Here is a 19,847-nt window from a genome sequence, read left to right as displayed (position 1 = left end):
TTCACCAAAGAAGACATCCAGATGGCCAAGAGGCACATGAAAAGCTGCTCAAAATTACTAATTATTAGAGAAATGCAAATCAAAACTACAATGAGTTATCACCTCACACCGACTAGAATGGGCATCCTCAGAAAATCTACAAACAACAAATGCTGGAGAGGGTGCGGAGAAAAGGGAACCCTCTTGCACTGTTGGTGGGAATGTAAATTGGTGCAGCCACTACGGAGAACAGTATGGAGGTTCCTTAAAAAACTAAAAATAGAATTACCATATGACCCAGCCATCTCACTACTGGGCATATACCCTGAGAAAATCGTAATTCAAAAAGACACATGCACCCCAATGTTCATTGCAGCACTATTTACAATAGCCAGGTCACAGAAGCCACCTAAATGCCCCAAAACAGATGAATGGATAAAGAAGATGTGGTACATATATACAATGGAATATTACTCAGCCATCAAAAGGAACAAAATTGGGTCATTTGTAGAGACGTGGATGGATCTAGAGACTGTCATACAGAGTGAAGTAAGTCAGAAAGAGAAAAACAAATATCGTATATTAATGCATATATGTGGAATCTAGAAAAATGGTACAGATAAACCAGTTAGCAAGGCAGAAATAGAAACACAGATGTAGAGAACAAATGTATGGATACGAAAGGGGGAAAGTGGTGGTGGGTGGTGGTGGTGGTGGGATGAATTGGGAAATTGGGATTGACATGTATACACTAATATGTATAAAATAGATAACTAATAAGTACCTGCTGTGTAAAAAATAAATAAAATAAAATTTAAAAAACTAAATAAAATTTAAATGCATTGAATAAACCACAATTACTCAAATAGAAACCCACTTTCTTATACCATTTTCGAGTTTTCCAGATGATATTGAAGTTTGCCAGATATTGATCAGATCCATCAACTCCTTTCACATATTTACTATACTCTAATATTCAAATGGGCTTTGTTATCTGAAATTCTCCTGTCTTCCTTTCCTGTAGATGCTATGGAGGTGTCATGAATAGTTGATACCATGTGGACTAGCCTCTTGTCTTTCCGTATAAGAAGAATCACTTCTCACTTCCATAAGAATGGCATTAATTCCCTCTGCAGATTTTTAGATTTCTCCTTTAATTGGTTTGGTGGACCACGATTCTCTCTTATAGTCCCACAAACTCTGGTTTTATTTTTCAACAATATTTCAGATGTGGACAGACTGTTGTAATAATTGTCCTGATAAATATGGTGCCATGAACCAAGATAAGGTTGTAGGACCAATAACATTGTTTCTTGCAGTTTCTTTCCTTCACCCATGAAAATCTCAAGGTTGCATACATATCCAGTTTCACTTTCACTAACCAGCCTGACCAAAATTCCATATTTTGTAAGTTTTCCGGGATTACAGGTTATGAGTCATCCTCTCCACTTTATCATTGCCTAATCAAGTGATAGCTCTTGTTTGGGTATATAGATCGATTGAAATTTTGGTGGAAAATAATCCAAAAGAAGTTTAACTTTTGAAATTCTGTCTGTAGGAAGTAGAGTTTCTGAGTTATCGTTAACATGAAGAAATGTCATTATTTGTTTGAAGCTTCTCCTCGTCAGAATCTTTGGAATGATAGGTATTTCAAGTCAGGGATCAGTCGACCAATATCCTTTCCAGTGTGACTTTCTTATTTGTCCCATCAAAATTATTAACACAAGAAACTTCTTCCTGTCACTATTGGTTACATCAGTCCATTTTAAAGCCTCATCATACTTTTTATATGATTTTTCATTCTGTTGTTGATAAAAGTTTGTTTGAGAAGCGACCAACTCAAAAAAGTCATTACCCAGAAACTAACACACCATTGTAAAGCAATTATACTCCAGTAAAGATGTTAAAAAAAATAAAAAGAAAAGAAAAAGCGTTACCAAAAATTAATTCTGTTACTTCACTAACACTTTGCAGATTATTACATTCAATAGTTACACCTGACACACCTATGAAGTCTTCTAATTTTAGTGAAATGTTGTCTTCAATCCACTTTTCTGTAGAAGCAAAGGAGCATTCTCCAGCACCGTGAGTTTCATTTTCACTTTCCGTATGTATCAGAATCAATCACTAAGGTTTTTTGTCCTTTTGTTGGTGTATTATTCACATCGTCTGAATCAGAACTATACTCTGAAGAACTATCATCTTCTGAGACTAGTATGCATGTCGCTCGGACAATCAGAGAAAGTATCTGCATAAAATTCACCGAAAAATTCTTCACTCAAAATTTCGCGATGCATCATTTTTGAAAAGTTTACAATAATAAGCTTGTGTTTATAGTCTACACAAGGTTGGAACAAAAACCTAACGGAGCAAAATGTGAAAAGATAACGACAATAATAAACTGTATAATGAACGCTTGATCAATTTTAGGCTCTAACAACTTCACACAGTGATGTTAATTGTATCTCTCTCTAAAAACGTATTGATAATGTCTCCAGTCAATAATGTGATATTGTTTATATATTCTTTCCAAAGGTGCTCTATTTCTCAATAATATTTTCTCATTTAGTGTTCTCAAAAGTCAGCATCAGCATATAGCACCAGCGCTGGGAAGTCCAAGCCCTTGAAGCTTGGGTTTCTTATAAATAAGAAAGGCTTCTTTCTGACCATGAAGTTGGTCAATATAAGGTAGTCCAGTGATTTATTCTTCTGCCCTGGCCCTCTGGAATAGATTTTTCAAACAAACCTGGATAGCGGCCTAGAAGTAGGTGAAGCTATGTAATGTGAGTTGGTTACTTGGAGTAGAATAGAAAGCCATTTGATATATATTTGGAGTTAGTTGCAAAATAACTTTTTGAGAAAATATGTTTATGTTCCTTGAATGAAGAGTTTTAGGAACTGAGCTCCCATGGGGGTTCCTGCTGGTGTGTAGGCTCCATATCATTCTCTGGGCCATGGAATTGTAAGATTCCCTGACTCCCCTCGGAAGGTTTCAATAGGTATCCCAAGGCAAGTTTGGTCCTGTGAAGACACTGGTGCGAGAACGTCTAGCTGGCTCAAGAGATGACTTATCAGACACTATACATGTTCATCTCTTTAGGAACTTCATCTTAGAGTCTTACACTAGAAACTGAAAAGATAGAGGAAAAAAACAGTATTTGTAATAGAGTCTGGCTCCAGTTATTAATGTTCAACTGCTGACAGCTTCTAAGCCTCACTCCTCTCTCTTCTCCTCTCCCTGCATGCTCTCATCTTTGACACCAGTGGGTGATTTAAACCGTGCAAGCCCCTGCCCACAGACAGATCCCAGCCCCAGCCCCTAATCACAATAAAAAACCTAAGTCAGTCTTCTTTCACTACCTTCTCAAGCTACCTTTGGACCAGCTTGGTAGGCTTGCCTTGTCCTTCTTGGAAAAGCTTATTAGGTAAATAGTATACCTTTCATGCCCTGTTGGTATGTGTGGCATATTTATTCTCAATATCTGAACCAAATTTTGAATGGGGGTCCATCCTGTCCCTGTGTGATGGTCACAATGATAATGTCAGTAATAAAGTAGATTTTCATCAAGGATTTAATTTTCAAATTTGATCAGACAATTAAAGAATGTCGAGATGGGATTTATAATTTGTAGCAGACAAAGTAAACTTAGCATTTGGAAGACTGATGAAAAGAAAGCAGAGCTCATAACTGTTGTGAAATTTGCCTCAATGCTGCAACACAGGGAGATCCTCATATTTAAGTCAAGGGTCCTTAGGGGGTTACACTGTTTCTGAATGGTGGCAAAAGTTTCTCTATTGGATTCTACTGGAAACACCAAGATAGAGATTGCCTACTCCCCCAAATATCCCAAAAAGACAACTTGCTGATCAAGAAAAGATAATTCTAAGTCTATTGCCATATGGGAGAACATCATCTTAACAGTCATGTATATAAGAGTATCTGTATAAAGCTCTAAAATATACAGTTATAGGTATGGCTGGATGGGTAGAGATAGAGATAGTGACAGCTATGTATAGAGATACTTAAAACTACATGTTGGGAAGAAATTAACAAATAATATTTCTTTTAATTTTTTCTTGGTAGCATGATTTTGGTGCTGTCTAATGTATTACTTATAATTTTGTATTTTGTAATCAACTACTTTTCCTTTCCTTCTTTTGCACTTTTTTTTCCTGGATCTCAATTAGCAAGAGTTAAGTTACTTATTCCACTCAGTTCGAGGCACATTATTCTTTTTGTTTTTTCCCAGCTTTAATGAGGGATGATTGACAAATTAAAAACTGAATACATTTAAGGTGTGCAACGTGATGTTTTGCTAGAAGTATACCGGTGTACCGATTACCACAGTCAAGCTAATTAACATATGCATTGTTATCTCTAAAAGGTTCCCTCTTACTTGATTGTGCACGAACGATCTTACATATCTTATAAGATATGTAAGATCTTATACCCTTAGAAATACTTAGTGTCATTCAGCTTTTGAATTTTTGCCAGTCCAACAAGGATAAAATAATATCTCAGTATTGAATTTATTTCCCCTGAATATTAATGATTTTGAGTATCTCATTATACACTGGTTAGTCTTTTGAGATTTTTTTCTAGTTTTCAGCTATTTTAAAAATCATTTATCTTATATTCAACTCAACAATAGACATAGATTAATTATTAGGTTCATGATGAAAAAAAAAAAAACAAATTGTGATACCTTAAATTGAAGGGTTTTATGATTTAATGATATTTTCGTGTATTTCGGAAAGTTAGAAAATGTCTTGTAAGATGGAAAAGCTTCTCTGTTTTCCTCTCAAAAGAGAGATTGTAACCTTTAAATGGCAAATTTTCAGCTGTCAAAATATATTCTGAGATGTTGGTGCCATATTAACCTAGAATGAAAATAATTGCCATTGGTTCAAGAGCAACAGCAGGAAGTGTGGGTCGCCCTTCTAGAACCTTTGACTTTCTACAGAATAGTAAAAAAAAAAAAAAGTCTATGTGAACCTTAAATGTGAAAATGACAATGTTATTGATGTTTCACTTTTAAAAGAAATAGAAAAGAACTTTAAAAGTACATATAAAACAAGTTTTAAACTTATAAACAATACATTCCTTTATTATTTTTATATCACACTAAACAAGTATTAGCATTTTCATGATCAATTTGTTTAAAATAATAAATTGGTAAGCTAATATTTTAGAAGTGGTATATGCAACATACAGAATTAACTTAACTTTATCTTTTATAGGTTATGTACATACATTTGAATCTTATCAGCATAGCTCATTAATTGATTGGTATAACAATTTTTATATTCTCTATGGCTTTATTATCAAATAATATATGAGTAAAAGCCTACAACACTTTAAATAATTTATACCATATTTAAACAATAGTAAATCAGTGAATTAACTGACCTGGATATATAGAATTAAACACGTCAGTGGTTTTAAAACACTAATGTTAACTCATTTTTTTTCTTCCAGTAATATTTTTGTTATCATTAAATGGTATTGCCATTAGAACATAAAGAATGCACAGTTTTCTTTGCAAGAATTCTTACCAATTTCAAATTATGCCTGATTCACAGTATTATTCTTGAATTTTAATGGTTAAATTTTAATTTTAGTAATCTTTTGTTAAAATGGAAGAATCTGGTAAATATAAAAGCACAAAGGCTTGGAGTGTTTTTTCATACTTATGGTCCACTTGAATACATATTTTTTTCACAAAGGCATTAACGGTCAGAAAGAGCATACATGATTTTATATTTCTGTTACCTAGGATAATTCCTAAGAACAGTAGATGTTCAATAAATAGTTGTTGTAGTAATGGAAAATTATAAAGGTACATGGAAAAATGTTTAGCTTCATGTATAATGTAATTACATTTTAAAATTAAAAAAAATAGAATTGATAGTTCTATTTTTAGTGGTTTAAGGAACCTCCATACTGTTCTCCATAGTGGCTGTATCAATTTACATTCCCACCAACCGTGCAAGAGGGTTCCTTTTTCTCCACACCCTCTCCAGCATTTACTGTTTGTAGATTTTCTGATGATGGCCATTATGACCAATGTGAGGTGATACCTCATTGTAGTTTTGAGTTGCATTTCTCTAATAATTAATTAGTGATGCTGAACATCTTTTCATGTGCCTCTTGGCCATCTGTACGTCTTCTCTGGAGAAATGTCTATTTAGGTCTTCCACCCAGTTTTGGATGGGGTTGTTTGTTTCTTTGATATTGAGCTGCATGAGCTGTTTGTATATTTTGGAGATTCATCCTTTGTCTGTTGTTTTGTTTGCAAATATTTTCTCCCATTCTGAGGGTTGTCTTTTCCTCTTGTTTAAGGTTGCCTTTGCTGTGTAAAAGCTTTTAAGTTTAATTAGGTCCCATTTGTTTATTTTTGTTTTTATTCTCATTACTCTAGGAGGTGGGTCAAAAAGGATCTTGCTGTGATTTATATCAAAGAGTGTTCTAACACATGACCCAGCAATCCCACTCCTGGGCATATACTCAGAGAAAACTATAATTCAAAAAGACACATGCAGCCCAATGTTCATTGCAGCACTATTTACAACAGCCAGGACAAGGAAGCAACCTAAATGTCTGTCAACAGAGGAGTGGATAAAGAAGGTGTGGTACATATATACAATGGAGTGTTAATCAGCCATAAAAAGGAACGAAACTGCTTCATTTGTAGAGACGTGGATGGACCTAGAGACTGTCATACAGAATGAAGTAAGTCAGAAAGAGATAAACAAATATCGTATATTAATGCATATATGTGGAATCTAGAAAAATGGTATAGATGAACTTATTTGCCAAGCAGAAATAAGAGACACAGATGTAGAGAACAAATGTACGGATACCAAGGGGGGAAGGGGTGGTGGGATGGATTGGGAGACTGGGATTGACATGTGTACACTACTATATATAAAAGAGATAACTAATGAGAACCAACTGTTAGCACAGGGAACTCTACTGAATGCTCTGTGGGGACCTAAATGGGAAGGAAATCCAAAAAATAGGGGATATATGTATACATATAGCTGATTGCATTTGCTGTACTGTAGAAAGTAACACAACACTGTAAAGCAACTATACTCCAACAAAAATTTTAAAAATAAATAAAATAAATAAATAAATTAAAACAATTGAGTTTTCTCATCTATCGATTCCCAGTAAAACTGACTCAGAATTAATGATTGCACTATGAATGTATATCATCATTTCAGGAATTGCAGTTAAGTTTACTGGTAGGGAAGAGTCACCACTTAGCTCCAGAGGGAGTGTAGGCCAAATGACAGAGATTCAGTAAAACTCTGGTTAAGAATTTCATTGGGCTGAAGTTTAGGGCAGGAAAAATATGCAGTGTGAAAATAAGTGAGGAGATGATTTTCTTTCATCTATTTTCATTTAAGACTCTTGTATTAAATATGGTAGTCCATGACATTGGAAAGTCCAGTGAGCAATATACATCCAGGAGTGCAGGTTTCAAGAATAACGGGAGAGAAAAATGGTCTAACTTCCTTGCATGCTTTCGTTTTTCCTTTGTTTTAACCAAGAGAAGCTGACCTATGAGAATTCTTTAGGCAAATTTAAAGTTCTCAGGCCAATACTACTAAGAGATTAGGGCACAATAGATTCTGATAGGACTCTTTTATGATCGCCAGTTCCTGAGGTCTCTGGTTTGCAAAGATTTAAGTGATGGGGTCTGACTAATCTGCATGAAAAGTTCAGAGTATTTTGAGTGGAAAGAAAATTCTTTACAAAATCCTGTGTCCTGGGACTAGATATTGGCTCCACTCAGGCACAATGTCAAAGGTGGGCAATGAATCTCTTAAAAATAAAATTGCCAAAAGAAAAGTAATAACGTAAACAGACGATTCTAGGTTAAGAAAAGGCATTAAGGACCTAAGAAGAATGACAAATTTGGACAGAGAAAGTAGCTGTTACAGGAAACTTATTCTAACCTTGTCACATAACAGAATCCTTATGCTTAGAGGAGCAATGGTTGGACATGGAAGAGTACCAAAGCAGGGAATATTCTGGTCTGAACTAGGTGCTGAGGACTGGGATTATTCTCCCTCAGATCACTAGAGCCATCTGTGCAGGGGACATGCAATTGTGAGGAACAACTGCAGAGCAGCCTAGCAGGCTGTAGATGATGACATCCCAACAGTGAAGAGCAGAATTAATAAACTGGAGAATAGAAAACAGTAGAGAAAATCAGTGATACCAAGCACAGATCAAAAATGTTCCCAACCTCTTGCTAGACTGATGAGAAAAAGAAAGAGAAAATATTTCTAAAAATTCAGATATGAAAGACAGGCCATCATTACCTTACAAAAGTGAAAGAAAAAAAGATGAAAATGAACAGTATTAACCACTGTATGTCAACAAATTCAGTAACCTTGTGAAATGGACCAATTCTGTAAAGACAGAAACTTCCAAAATTGACCCCAAAGCAAATAGAAAACCTGAAGGGAACTACAAGAAATTGAATTCAAAGCAAAAATTTTCTATGAAGAATAACCTAGTTCCTAATGACTTCACTTGTGAATTCCGCGAATCATTTAAAGACAGATTAACTCTTTACAAACTCTACCAAACAAACAGAAGAAGGGGGGGACACTTCCCACCACATTAGATCAGGCCAGCATTACCCTAATATCAAACCAGAGGCATCACAAGAAATAAAAGTACAAACTAATATATCTCATGAATATACATGTAAAAATCCTCAAACAAATTCCAGCAAGCCAAATTCAGGAACATCAAAATAAAAAAGTATTACACACAATAACCAGGTGGGATTTATCCAAGGTATGCACATTAGATTAATACCTAAAAGTAATTAACGTGATATACCATATCAGTGGTAAAACAAAATGTAAAAACGTGTGATTATCTTAACAAAAACAGAGAAAAGGCATCTGACAAACTCTGCTGCCCTCTCCTAATAAAATCATTCAACAAAATAGAACTAAGCTTTCTTAACCTGATGAAAAGGCATCTACAAAAACTCATAGTTAACATCATAGTTAATGGTGAAATACTGAAAGCTTTCCACCTAAAATCAGGAACGAGACAAAGAGATAGCTCTCACCACTTCTATTCAATACGTACTAAATGTCTAGGCAGGGCACACAAATACAAGGAAAGAAGAAAAAATATTTCAGTGTGGTAAAAAGTAAAATTTTATTTATTTGCAGATGACACAATATTGTATGTATAAACGTCTAGGGAATTCCCCCAAATCTATGAGAACTAAAAAATCAAGTGGACCTAAGTTGCAGGATACAAGTTCAATATTAAAGGATATGTATTTCTACCTGTTAAGAATGAACAATCTAAAAGGGGGTAAATAAGAAAATAATTTTATTTATAAAAGCATAAAAAATAAGATAATTAGAAATAATTTAAATAATTGTAAGGCGCTTTTGCTTTTGGCCGCACCACACGGCATATGGGATCTTAGTTCCCTGACCGGGGATCAAACCCAGGCTCCCTGCATTGGAAGCGTGGAGTCTCAACCACTGGACCGCCAAGGAAGTCACAAGACTTATTATTGAACACTGCAAACCATTATTCAAAGAAACTTTTATCTTGTTCCTTCATTTGCAACATATTTCTCTGTCTGACAGGCACTATAGAGAACAGTATGGAGGTTCCTTTAAAAACTAAAAATAGAGCCACCATATGATCAAGAAATCCTACTCCTGGGCATATATCAGAGAAAACCATAATTCAAAAAGATACATGTACCCAGTGCTCATTGCAACATTATTTACAATACCCAGGACATGGAAGCAACCTAAACGTCCATTAAGGGAGGAATGGATAAAGGTGTGGTATAGATACACAATGGAATGTTACTCAGCCATAAAAAAGAACAAAATATTGTCATTTGCAGCAACATGGGTGGACCTAGAGATTGTCATACTGAGTGAAGTAAGTCAGACAGAGAAAGACAAATATCATATGATATCGCTTATATGTGGAATCTTAAAAATTGGTACAAATGAACCTATTTACGAAACAGAAATAGAGTCACAGATGTAGAAAACAAACTTATGGTTACCAAGGGGCAGAGTGCAGAAGGGATAAAGGGGAAGATTGGAACTGACATGTACACACTACTATATATAAAATAGATAACTAAAAAGAACCTACTGTATAGTACACGGAACTCCATTCAATACTCTATAATGACCTATATGGGAATAGAATCTAAAAAAGAGTGGATACATGTATATGTATAACTGATTCCCTTTGCTGTACAGCAGAAACTAACACAACATTGTAAAATCAACTATACTCCAATAAAAATTAATTTAAAATAAAGAAACTTTTAAACAATAGGCAGAGAAGAGAGGAAAGTACAGTGAAAGTACTCTGTAGGATACGATAATGATGGATAAACGTCATTACACATTTGTCCAGACCTATAGAATGTACAGCACCTAGAGTGAACTGTGAAGCAAACTATGGACTTTCCGGGATGTGTGCTGTGTCAATGATGTATCAATGTAGGTTCGCCAATTGTAACAGATGTACCACTGTGGCGGGAGACGTCGCTGACGAGTGAGTTTTTACATGAGTAGGGTCAGGAAGTAGATGCGGAATCTCTGTACATTTTGCTCAGTTTTGCTGTGAATCTAAAATTGCTCTAAAAAATAAAACCTATTTTCAAAATTACACTATAAACAGAGTAAAAAAGGCAGCCCATAGAATGAGAGACAATATTTGTAAATCATGTATCTGGTAAAGGGTTAATATCCAAAATATAGAGAGAACTCCTAAAACTCAACACCAAGTAAGCAAACAACCAGAATCAAAAATAGGCAAAGGACTTGATAGTTCTCCAAAGACAATATATAAACGGCCAATAAGCACGCGAAAAGATGCTCAATGTCAATAATCATTAGGGAAATACAAATCAAAACTAACATCTCACATCCAATACATTGGCTACTAAAAGAAAAATACAAATAAACACGCAAAAAAAAAAATCAACAGAAAATAATGTGTTATTGAGGATGTGGAGAAACTGGACCTCTCATGCACAGCTGGTAGGAAAGTAAAATAATACAGCCATTGTGGGAAACAGAATGGTGATATATCCGAATTAGAAATATAATTACCATATGATTCAGTAATTCCACTTCTAGTCTACACTCAAAAGAACCGAAAGCAGGTTCTCCAAGAAATATGTGTACACTAATGTCCACAACAGTATTAATGGTGGTTGCCAGGGGCTGGGGGAAATTGGAGAAGGGGAGTGTATTTTTTAATGGATATAGAGTTGCAGTTTTACAAAATGAACTATGGCAATGAATGGTGGTGATAATAGAACATTACAAATGTATTTAATACCAATAAATGGTACACTTAAAAGTGGTTTAGATGGTAACTTTTATGTTGTGCATAGTTCACCACAATAAAAATATTGGAAAAAATAGTTGACAATATTTCATTAATAAAAACTAGAAAACTATAAATATTTAAAAATTATACTTGATAATCTTTAAGATAATTTTAAGATAAAATTTTAGTACACTAAAAATAGAAGGAAATATCTTAAACTAAAAGACTTGGTACAAAAAACTTAGAAAAAAACATTAAACTTATTAAATATTGAAAGTGCTCCCATTGAGATACGGATGAAGACACGAATGTCTTTTATCCCCACTTCTGTTCAAGTTGAAGTATAAGGCAGTGTAAAGCCGAAACATGATAAAAACGTAGACATTCATTTTCACTGAAATAACTGTTGTAAGACATGTCAAAGGACTCTGTGAAAATCTATTAGAATAAATGGAGCAGAATACATAGATAAAGATCAATGTGCAATAAGTGATTGCAGTACACTATTCCAGCAACAAACAATTAGAAAATGAATGACATTATTTACCTTTAAACTATGAAAAAAGGTAAAACCTAGGAATAAACATTAAAACATGTGCAAGATCTCTATGTAGAGTTACAAGATACTATTATGAGAAACTAAAAATAAAGACAAATAAAAAGAGCCATTCCATGTTCAATATTTGGAAGACTGAACATTTACAATTGGCAAATATCCTTAAATTGATATAGACTCCTATAGATTCAAAGCAATCCCAGTCATATCCCATCAGGTCTTTTGTGGTTCTGTGTGTGTTGCAAAGTGGCAAACAAAGAAAACTGAAGATACAACTGAAGATGAGAACAATGTTAGAGATTTATATTAGCCATTTCCAAGACTTATATTGTTACTGTCGTTAGAATGGTATAATATTGGTAGGATAGCTAAACAGACTTATGGAAAATAATATAGTATAGAAACAGATCCACCTATATGTATTGTCACCCAGTTTGTGAAAAAAGAACCACTTTAACACAGTGAAAAATAATAATCTTTCCAGTAAAAGTTACTGGAGAATATGGCTATTCATGTGCAAAGATGAAAAACTGCATCTCATTATCTAGATTCCCACCTTACACTATACACGAAAATCAACTCCAGAGGAATTGGAAACTAGATGTGAAAGGTAAATTAACAAATATTCTAGAAGATAATGTAGGAAAATACCTTCATGAGCTCTGCACAGGCAAGGATTTCTTAAACAGGACACACCAAATACTAAACCTAAACTATAAACTGATAAATTTCCCTTCATTAAAATCACCAGAAGGTTTATTAAGAGGAGAACAGGGAAAGCCAGAGAATGGGAGATGATAGTTCCACTGCATAAAACGATAAAGACTTGTATCCAGAATATACAATGAAAGAGTGAAAACCTGTCTGTGACTAAAAGAGGGGAAACTAACTTGGACTGAAAAAGAGAAAAAGCAGCTCTGTCATTAATCATATTGGGAGGACGGACACAGATAAAGCCAGTTGCAAAATTAACTGGAAGTGTTTTTTCTCAAGGTCATTCAGCAACTGTGAAATCCTGTAGTAATTTCTTCTTTTAATGACTACTGCTTTTCTATAGAGCCACTTTGCCAGCCCCATCTATTACTGGTGATACCTAATTCCTAAACTGCCCTGGCCCTATGACACGACTCCTGCTTCCCTTAGACTCTCCTAAGACTTATTTGGTGAGAAGCCAGAACTTAGACAAGATGCTTCCCGAATCTCTCTGTGAAGTGGCATTGTATGGTTCTCTTGATCTGACTGTGTCTGGGCTTCAGGCTTTTATTTTTTTCCTGGTGGTCTTTGAATTTTCAGGCTTTAGAAAATAATAGTCTCTAAGAATCATAATCATGAGGAGGAGGGCTAGGAGGAAGATGAAGTAAAGAAGAAAGAAAGAGAAGTATTAAGGTGCAGGCAACAAACGAAATTTTTAAATGGCCAGAAAGCAAATGGACATAGGAAAGTATAAATTAATTCCACAATAAGATACTGTGATATGCTCCCCAGAATGGCTGTTTTATAAGCTGAAAGTAACAAGAGTTAAAGAATATGTGGAACAACTAGATCCTCCACACTCTGTTGATTAGAATGTGAATTGTCACAACTCTTTTGGAAAATTGATTAGCAGTGTCTATCAAAGCGGAACATAGGTTACCCTATGACCAAACAATTCTAGTCCATGGTATACGCCTAAAAGAACTCTATATGTAGGTGTAAAACACATACATGTACAATATTTTTCTGACAACATTATTCATAAAAGCCTCAAACGGGAACAACCAAAGTATCCTTCAATCGATAATTACACTTTAGAATATTCGTGTAATGGGAAACTATAGAGCAAGAATTAAAGGAACTCCTGCTACTTGCAACACTATTGATGGATCTCCCCAGTATTTTACTGGGTAACAGAGAACAGAGAAAAGGGTATCCAGTGTATATTTTCGTTTATATAAAGCTTGATAACAGATAAAGCATATTTATGGTGATAAGAGTTTGATTCAATGATTGTGAGTGGAAAGCATGACATGTAGGTTTCTGACAACAGTCTACAATTTGATCTAGGGTGTTATAATAGTGATGTGTTTATTTACATAGTGACAACTCTTAAGCTATATATTGAATACTTGTGCATTTTAAAATAATTTTCTTATATTTATAACTGAATAAAAATAAAACTCGAGAAAGATTTAAAAATTGTTAAATGGCAACCATTTATTTGGATAAATAAACAAAATGTTTTAAAGTTTCATAAATTTTGGCAATTTTATTGTTTTTTTCTTATTCAAAAGTTTCACTCTAATATTCATTGTATGATGGCAGCTATTTAACATTAGTAATTATAATGCAGAAAAAATAGAGGTCGGCATGAAGTTTTCATAACTTTCATCCACAAAGCAAGTGAATAGTCGTTATGTTTTAAAGCTCTTATATTCAACTACCAGATAGTGTAAGAGAAGGTTAAATTTATGGTAAATTTTCTATAATCCACTGCATCTGGAAATTACCATCAGAATTTTAAAAACCAAACTCCAATCCTTATCACTATAGCCATTACAATGTTTGTGAATCTGAAATTCAAATTTAAAAATAATAATGTGTGTATATATTTCGTTTTATTTAAGTGACAGTAATTAATAGAATGAGAAAAAAGTGAGTTCTGGTTTATAAAATGAAGCTATTGAAAATACTTCAATGTTTTATCAAACTTTTTGGTGGTAATATGAAAAGGAATTTAATTTTATATTTTACAAAACTGAAAAATAATCTAGATGTCTTTCTCTTTTTATTATTAAAAAAAAGCTTTTATTCCAGCCAACATTTTCTGAGGTAACATATTCAATACCAAACTTTTTATTTAAGGACTTTTATGCTGATCATTTTTTTCAAATAAACCATCAATCATAGAAGTGTATATTCTTATTTTTCCAGTTTATTTTAAATTTTTAAATTTAATTTTATTTATTTTTGTATATAGCAGGTTCTTATTAGTTATCTATTTTATACATATTAGTGTATATATGTCAATCACAGTCTCCCAATTCATCCCCCCACCCCCCACCCTGCCACTTTCCCCCCTTGGTGTCCATACGTTTGTTCTCTACATCTGTGTCTCTTATTATTCCAGTTTTACAGATGAAAAACAAGCTTGTAAAATAATGACAACATTTTACCAGATCCTACTCTTATAATGTTGGAGTCTGGATTTCTACCTGAGCAGTATAATTTCAGAATCTGTGCATTTAATTTCCATGTGTTGCTGCCTTTTTTTCTTGAAATTTGTAATATTCCAAATTTTCAGTAACTAAATCAGAGGAAAAGTAATAACTGCTATTTTAAAAAAAATTCCATCTAAGAAATATCATCTACTATAATATCATTTTCTACATAATAAGAAGTAATGATTTATTGTTCCCGTGACATTTCGCTCATTATCAAATAAAACTGAACAATACTAAGCATTGCTTTAGGCAGGTGATGTTCTTTTTCTCTATGCTGATAATAATATTAAACGTGATATTTTCAGCATCATTGCTCAAGATTCTTTTTGAAGAATCCACTTCTAAATTTCAGTATAATCCAATTGTGAGGAAAACTTTTACATATTGTATAAAATATTTTTATATTATAAAAGCATGTTATGTTGGAGAAAAGAATGGTTATCAATTAAGTAAAATTTCTATATGTTCGCTTTATATTGAACATTTCTACTTTTCATACATACAGTCCCAACTATATACACATGTAGTTTAAAAGAATAACTTTTGTAGATTTAGAAAATTAGAGTTAGTGCTCATGTCATCACTAACTTTTGTGTGACCTTGGACAATTCACTTATATGAGCCTCAGTTTCCTCATTTGTTTATTTAAGATAATCTTTGTGTATACGTTATTTATACACATTCTAATAATCATCATATATTTATATAAACACTAATAAGTAACATAATTTAGAGCATATAATTAAATTTTTACGTGCATTAATATGTGTGTATTACTATATTTAATCATCGTACGTAGCTGAGAGAATCAGTCTTCCAAGATCATAAATAGCTTCTCTAATGAAAAGTAAATCTTGCATTGCTCAAGATCGAGAAATGCTTATCGTCCTAGAAAAGGAACTGGCATTCTCTAAAGCTCAATGGAAACCAGCTCTAGTTCAATGCTTAAAGTGATTATTTCTGGTCAAAGTGTGAGGATTGGACAGGTTCAAGGCTTAGATCTCATCATTTCTCTTAACTTTTGGATCTAAGAATTCCAGCGTGGCCAATTCTGCCTAAAAGTTTCTGAGTGACTAAAGCTGCATTTGCAAGGCTTGTTACCCCGAACCCGTGGTTATGCCTGGGAAGGGCCTGCTTAGTTAGCTACCATAATAGGATAAGCTGGCACCCAGGGGTAAGAGCTAGTGCTTCCCTAATCATGCAGCTCGTGTTCCCACCAATCCAAGAGTTAATGCTCTACCTAGTTCCAGAACAGGAGAACAAAGAATGAGATTTTTGGTTTTTATTAACAATTTGGAAAGAGTAACCGAGAGACACCATGGAAAGAGGAGCTATGAATCTATTTCTTGATATAATTTCGAGCCAAAAGAACAGCAACCTGGGATACCCTCCCTCATCATTACTGAAGGAATTGTCCCATCATTCTGATGTCTTAATTATAAAAAATAGAATGAATAATAGGAGAGGGCACAGATCAACCACAAGAGAAGAATAAGAAGAACTGCAACGTTTTACTTCTTGAAGTGGTTAGAATAATGGAAATGTTATCAGTGCAACACTTGGCCTCTGAATACTTCCCTGAAATCACAGAGTAAACTGATGATTCAAATAAGATATTAATAATTCCTGGAATACTCTGGAATACTTTTCACAGCTCAGGAATCAAAATCAGGCTGTTCTGCACATGATATGATGGGAATCCAAAGTTTTGTCTATTTCTAGGATGTATTTTCCTAATAACCTCATTTTGTTTACTTACTCCGCTGAATATTACAAACTCTTACTAAGCAGTCCCAAAGAAAGCTTGTTTGATACATATAAATCACATAGTTCATCTTCATCAATGTACATAATGTTAGAGTGGGAAGAAAAAATAATTTAGGGTTAATATTACTCTAGCTTTTTGACTCACTAGAGTCTTTACCGTGACATAAAAATCACCAGTTTCTTAGTTACAAAATAAAAATAAGCTTTACCAAGTAAGGTGAAAAGTAGACACAATATATATAATTTAGCCACCTACATCATTTGGTAAACATTTGGTAAGTGGATTCCACCAGTGACTATTTACTGCATACATGGTAGTACTGGATGAATATATATGAAATGAATGAATGAAATTACGAACACCTCAAGTAATACTATTTCAAATAAAAATAGCACATGAAAGAGATGAGGAAATTTGAAGTTTCTGACTCAATCACACTGTTTTATCACAAAAATTTCCTTCTCAAATATTTCAGTATATTTCAGTTAACAGATTAAAAGTGATTAGAGCATCTAATTTTAAATCTAATTTCAAATATGAGGTTTAAAGTACAATTAATGTCATAGAATATATAATGTGATTGATTTGGAACAATATCTCAACTCAATTAATTTTTATACTACATCAGGGGTTTAAAACAAACAATCTCACCTTAGATATTTGATTTGTAATTAACAATAATTATTTACACACACACAACCCTCCCAACTTCCCATAACATGAAGTTCATACCTGGTAACTATACTTTCTCATTATCATAGCTGTTTATGCACTTTTTATTCATATATTAATCCTCAATGGCAGAAAACATTTATTGTTATATTACTGCTGACTAGCAAAATATCTCACACACAGTCAATTTTTAGTAAATCTTTCTTTTTTTTTTTGCGTTTTAGGAAACACTGGTAAGGAGTTAATACTCCATCTGGTTAGAGTTTTATAGTTAACAACACTAACTTGTGTCCTTCTGTGCTTTTGTTTCTGGGACAGTGAAAAGTTGGCAAATGCTAGCATTGTTCTTCGTGAAAAAAACGATTATAAACATTTTGAAATCATATAATTATTTAATTACAATAATACTTAATGGAATAAGTTGGCTGATACATGGTTTTCATTATTTTATTTTTTGAACTATATAACTGACACTTAGAACAGTTTGTTATCTATATTCTCAATATATTTTAAAAATTAAATAGCATAAGATTAAAACAGGTCTTCCTAGTTCATATGCATGTGTGGTTTTGGGTTAAAAGCACATATCACATCCAAACTCTTTGCTATACACATTAAGGACCACATCACGGGAGAGGAATGGAGGTTCTCCTTAAATTCTTTAATCACCAATAGAATTACCTATTTTAATTGAAAAAAAATATTGGGGGCCATGCCACATGGCATGCGGCATGTGGGATCTTAGTTCCCCAACAAGGGATCAAACCCGTTCCCCCTGCATTGGAAGCACGGAGTCTTAAGAACTGGATCCCCAGGGAAGTCCAGAATTACCTTTTTTAAATTAAACTTTTTATTCTGTTATAATTATACATTCACTTGTAAGAAATAATAGTGAGATACCATGTGCCCTTTAACATCTTGCAGAACTAGAGTACAGTATCAATATCACAACAAGGTTATTGGCATTGAAGATACAGAACATTTCCATCATCACAAGGATCCTTCCCACTGCTCTGTTAGAACCACAGCCACTTCCTTTCAATCCCATTATCCTCTGGCAACCACTAATCTGTTCGCTGCATCTGTAATTTTGTCATTTCGAGGTTAGAGAAATTGAATTATGCAATATGTTATCTTTTAGGATTGACCTTTTTCACTGAGCATAATTCTCTGGAGATTCATCTAGGTTGCTGTATGTGTCAATAACCTGTTCCTTTTTATTGCCGAGTAGTATTCCATCCTAGTGATGGACTATGTTCTGCTTAATCATTCACCCACTGAAGGGTTTGCCTTACAAACCCAGGTTTTGGCTTACAAAATTAAGTTGCTGTAAACATCTGTGTGCAGGTTTTTGTGTGAACACAATTCTTCATTTCTCTGGGACAAATGTTCATGAGTGTAATTGCTAATTTTATAAAGAAGAAAATATTTTAAAATTCTACTAGGTAGTCTTTTACATTATTATTCTGACGAAAAGGAAGCCAACTTCTTTTCTTGTCACTGGTATTATCCTTTCTTTTACCTATATTTAACATATTTCAAGTATGTGTCACTCATGTTCGAACAGAATAAAACGTGTTTTGTTATGCAAAAGAGAATGTAATTCATTATTATATCTGAATTTGAGAGAATTTTCTTTTTGATTAAATAATACTGTACTTGACACCAGAAACTTGTTTCAATGACATATAATTTCTTAATATGGCTAGCAACTGATAGCTTTTAATTCTAAGGACTATTAGTTAACTGTCATTTTGACACAACTTTAATATTTTATAACCTACTTTTATCCTAGTTAACAATTTATACCTAATCCACAGTTTTAAGTTAAAATGTTAGCACTTTTTATCTTTAAAGCAGGAAAAGATTACATATATGGCCTTCTTTGCTTTTATATAGACAATTTATTTGGAAAAGTTGGCACATCTTTCAAAATAAATAAACATATCTCAAGTCAGACATTATGGGTTGAGAAAGACCTAGGGATGTTATGAACATGTGGTAACAATGAAGTAAGGGAACAGGATGAGGAGAAAACAGGAATAAGGTGGAAGTTCCTTTCAACCTAATTGTGGAACCATGACAAGTGACATTGCTTTAGCTGATTCTGTATATATACTACATGGGCATTTGCAAGTGAGCTTGTCATATGACATGGAACAGGCGAAGCAACAGAAAACAGATGTAAATATGCTCTATATAATGTAGGAGACGTACCCAGTAGACTGTGACATTGTGGAAGAGGCATTTATTACTGGCTGGGAAGCCTAAGATAGGTCAGAGTTGCCAAAGACATCTCATTACAAT

The sequence above is a fragment of the Kogia breviceps genome, chromosome 1 (assembly GCF_026419965.1).
Source record: "Kogia breviceps isolate mKogBre1 chromosome 1, mKogBre1 haplotype 1, whole genome shotgun sequence".
Lineage (NCBI taxonomy): Eukaryota > Metazoa > Chordata > Mammalia > Artiodactyla > Physeteridae > Kogia > Kogia breviceps.
The sequence above is the reverse complement of the archived record's forward strand: the minus strand, read 5'-3'. Positions refer to the sequence as shown.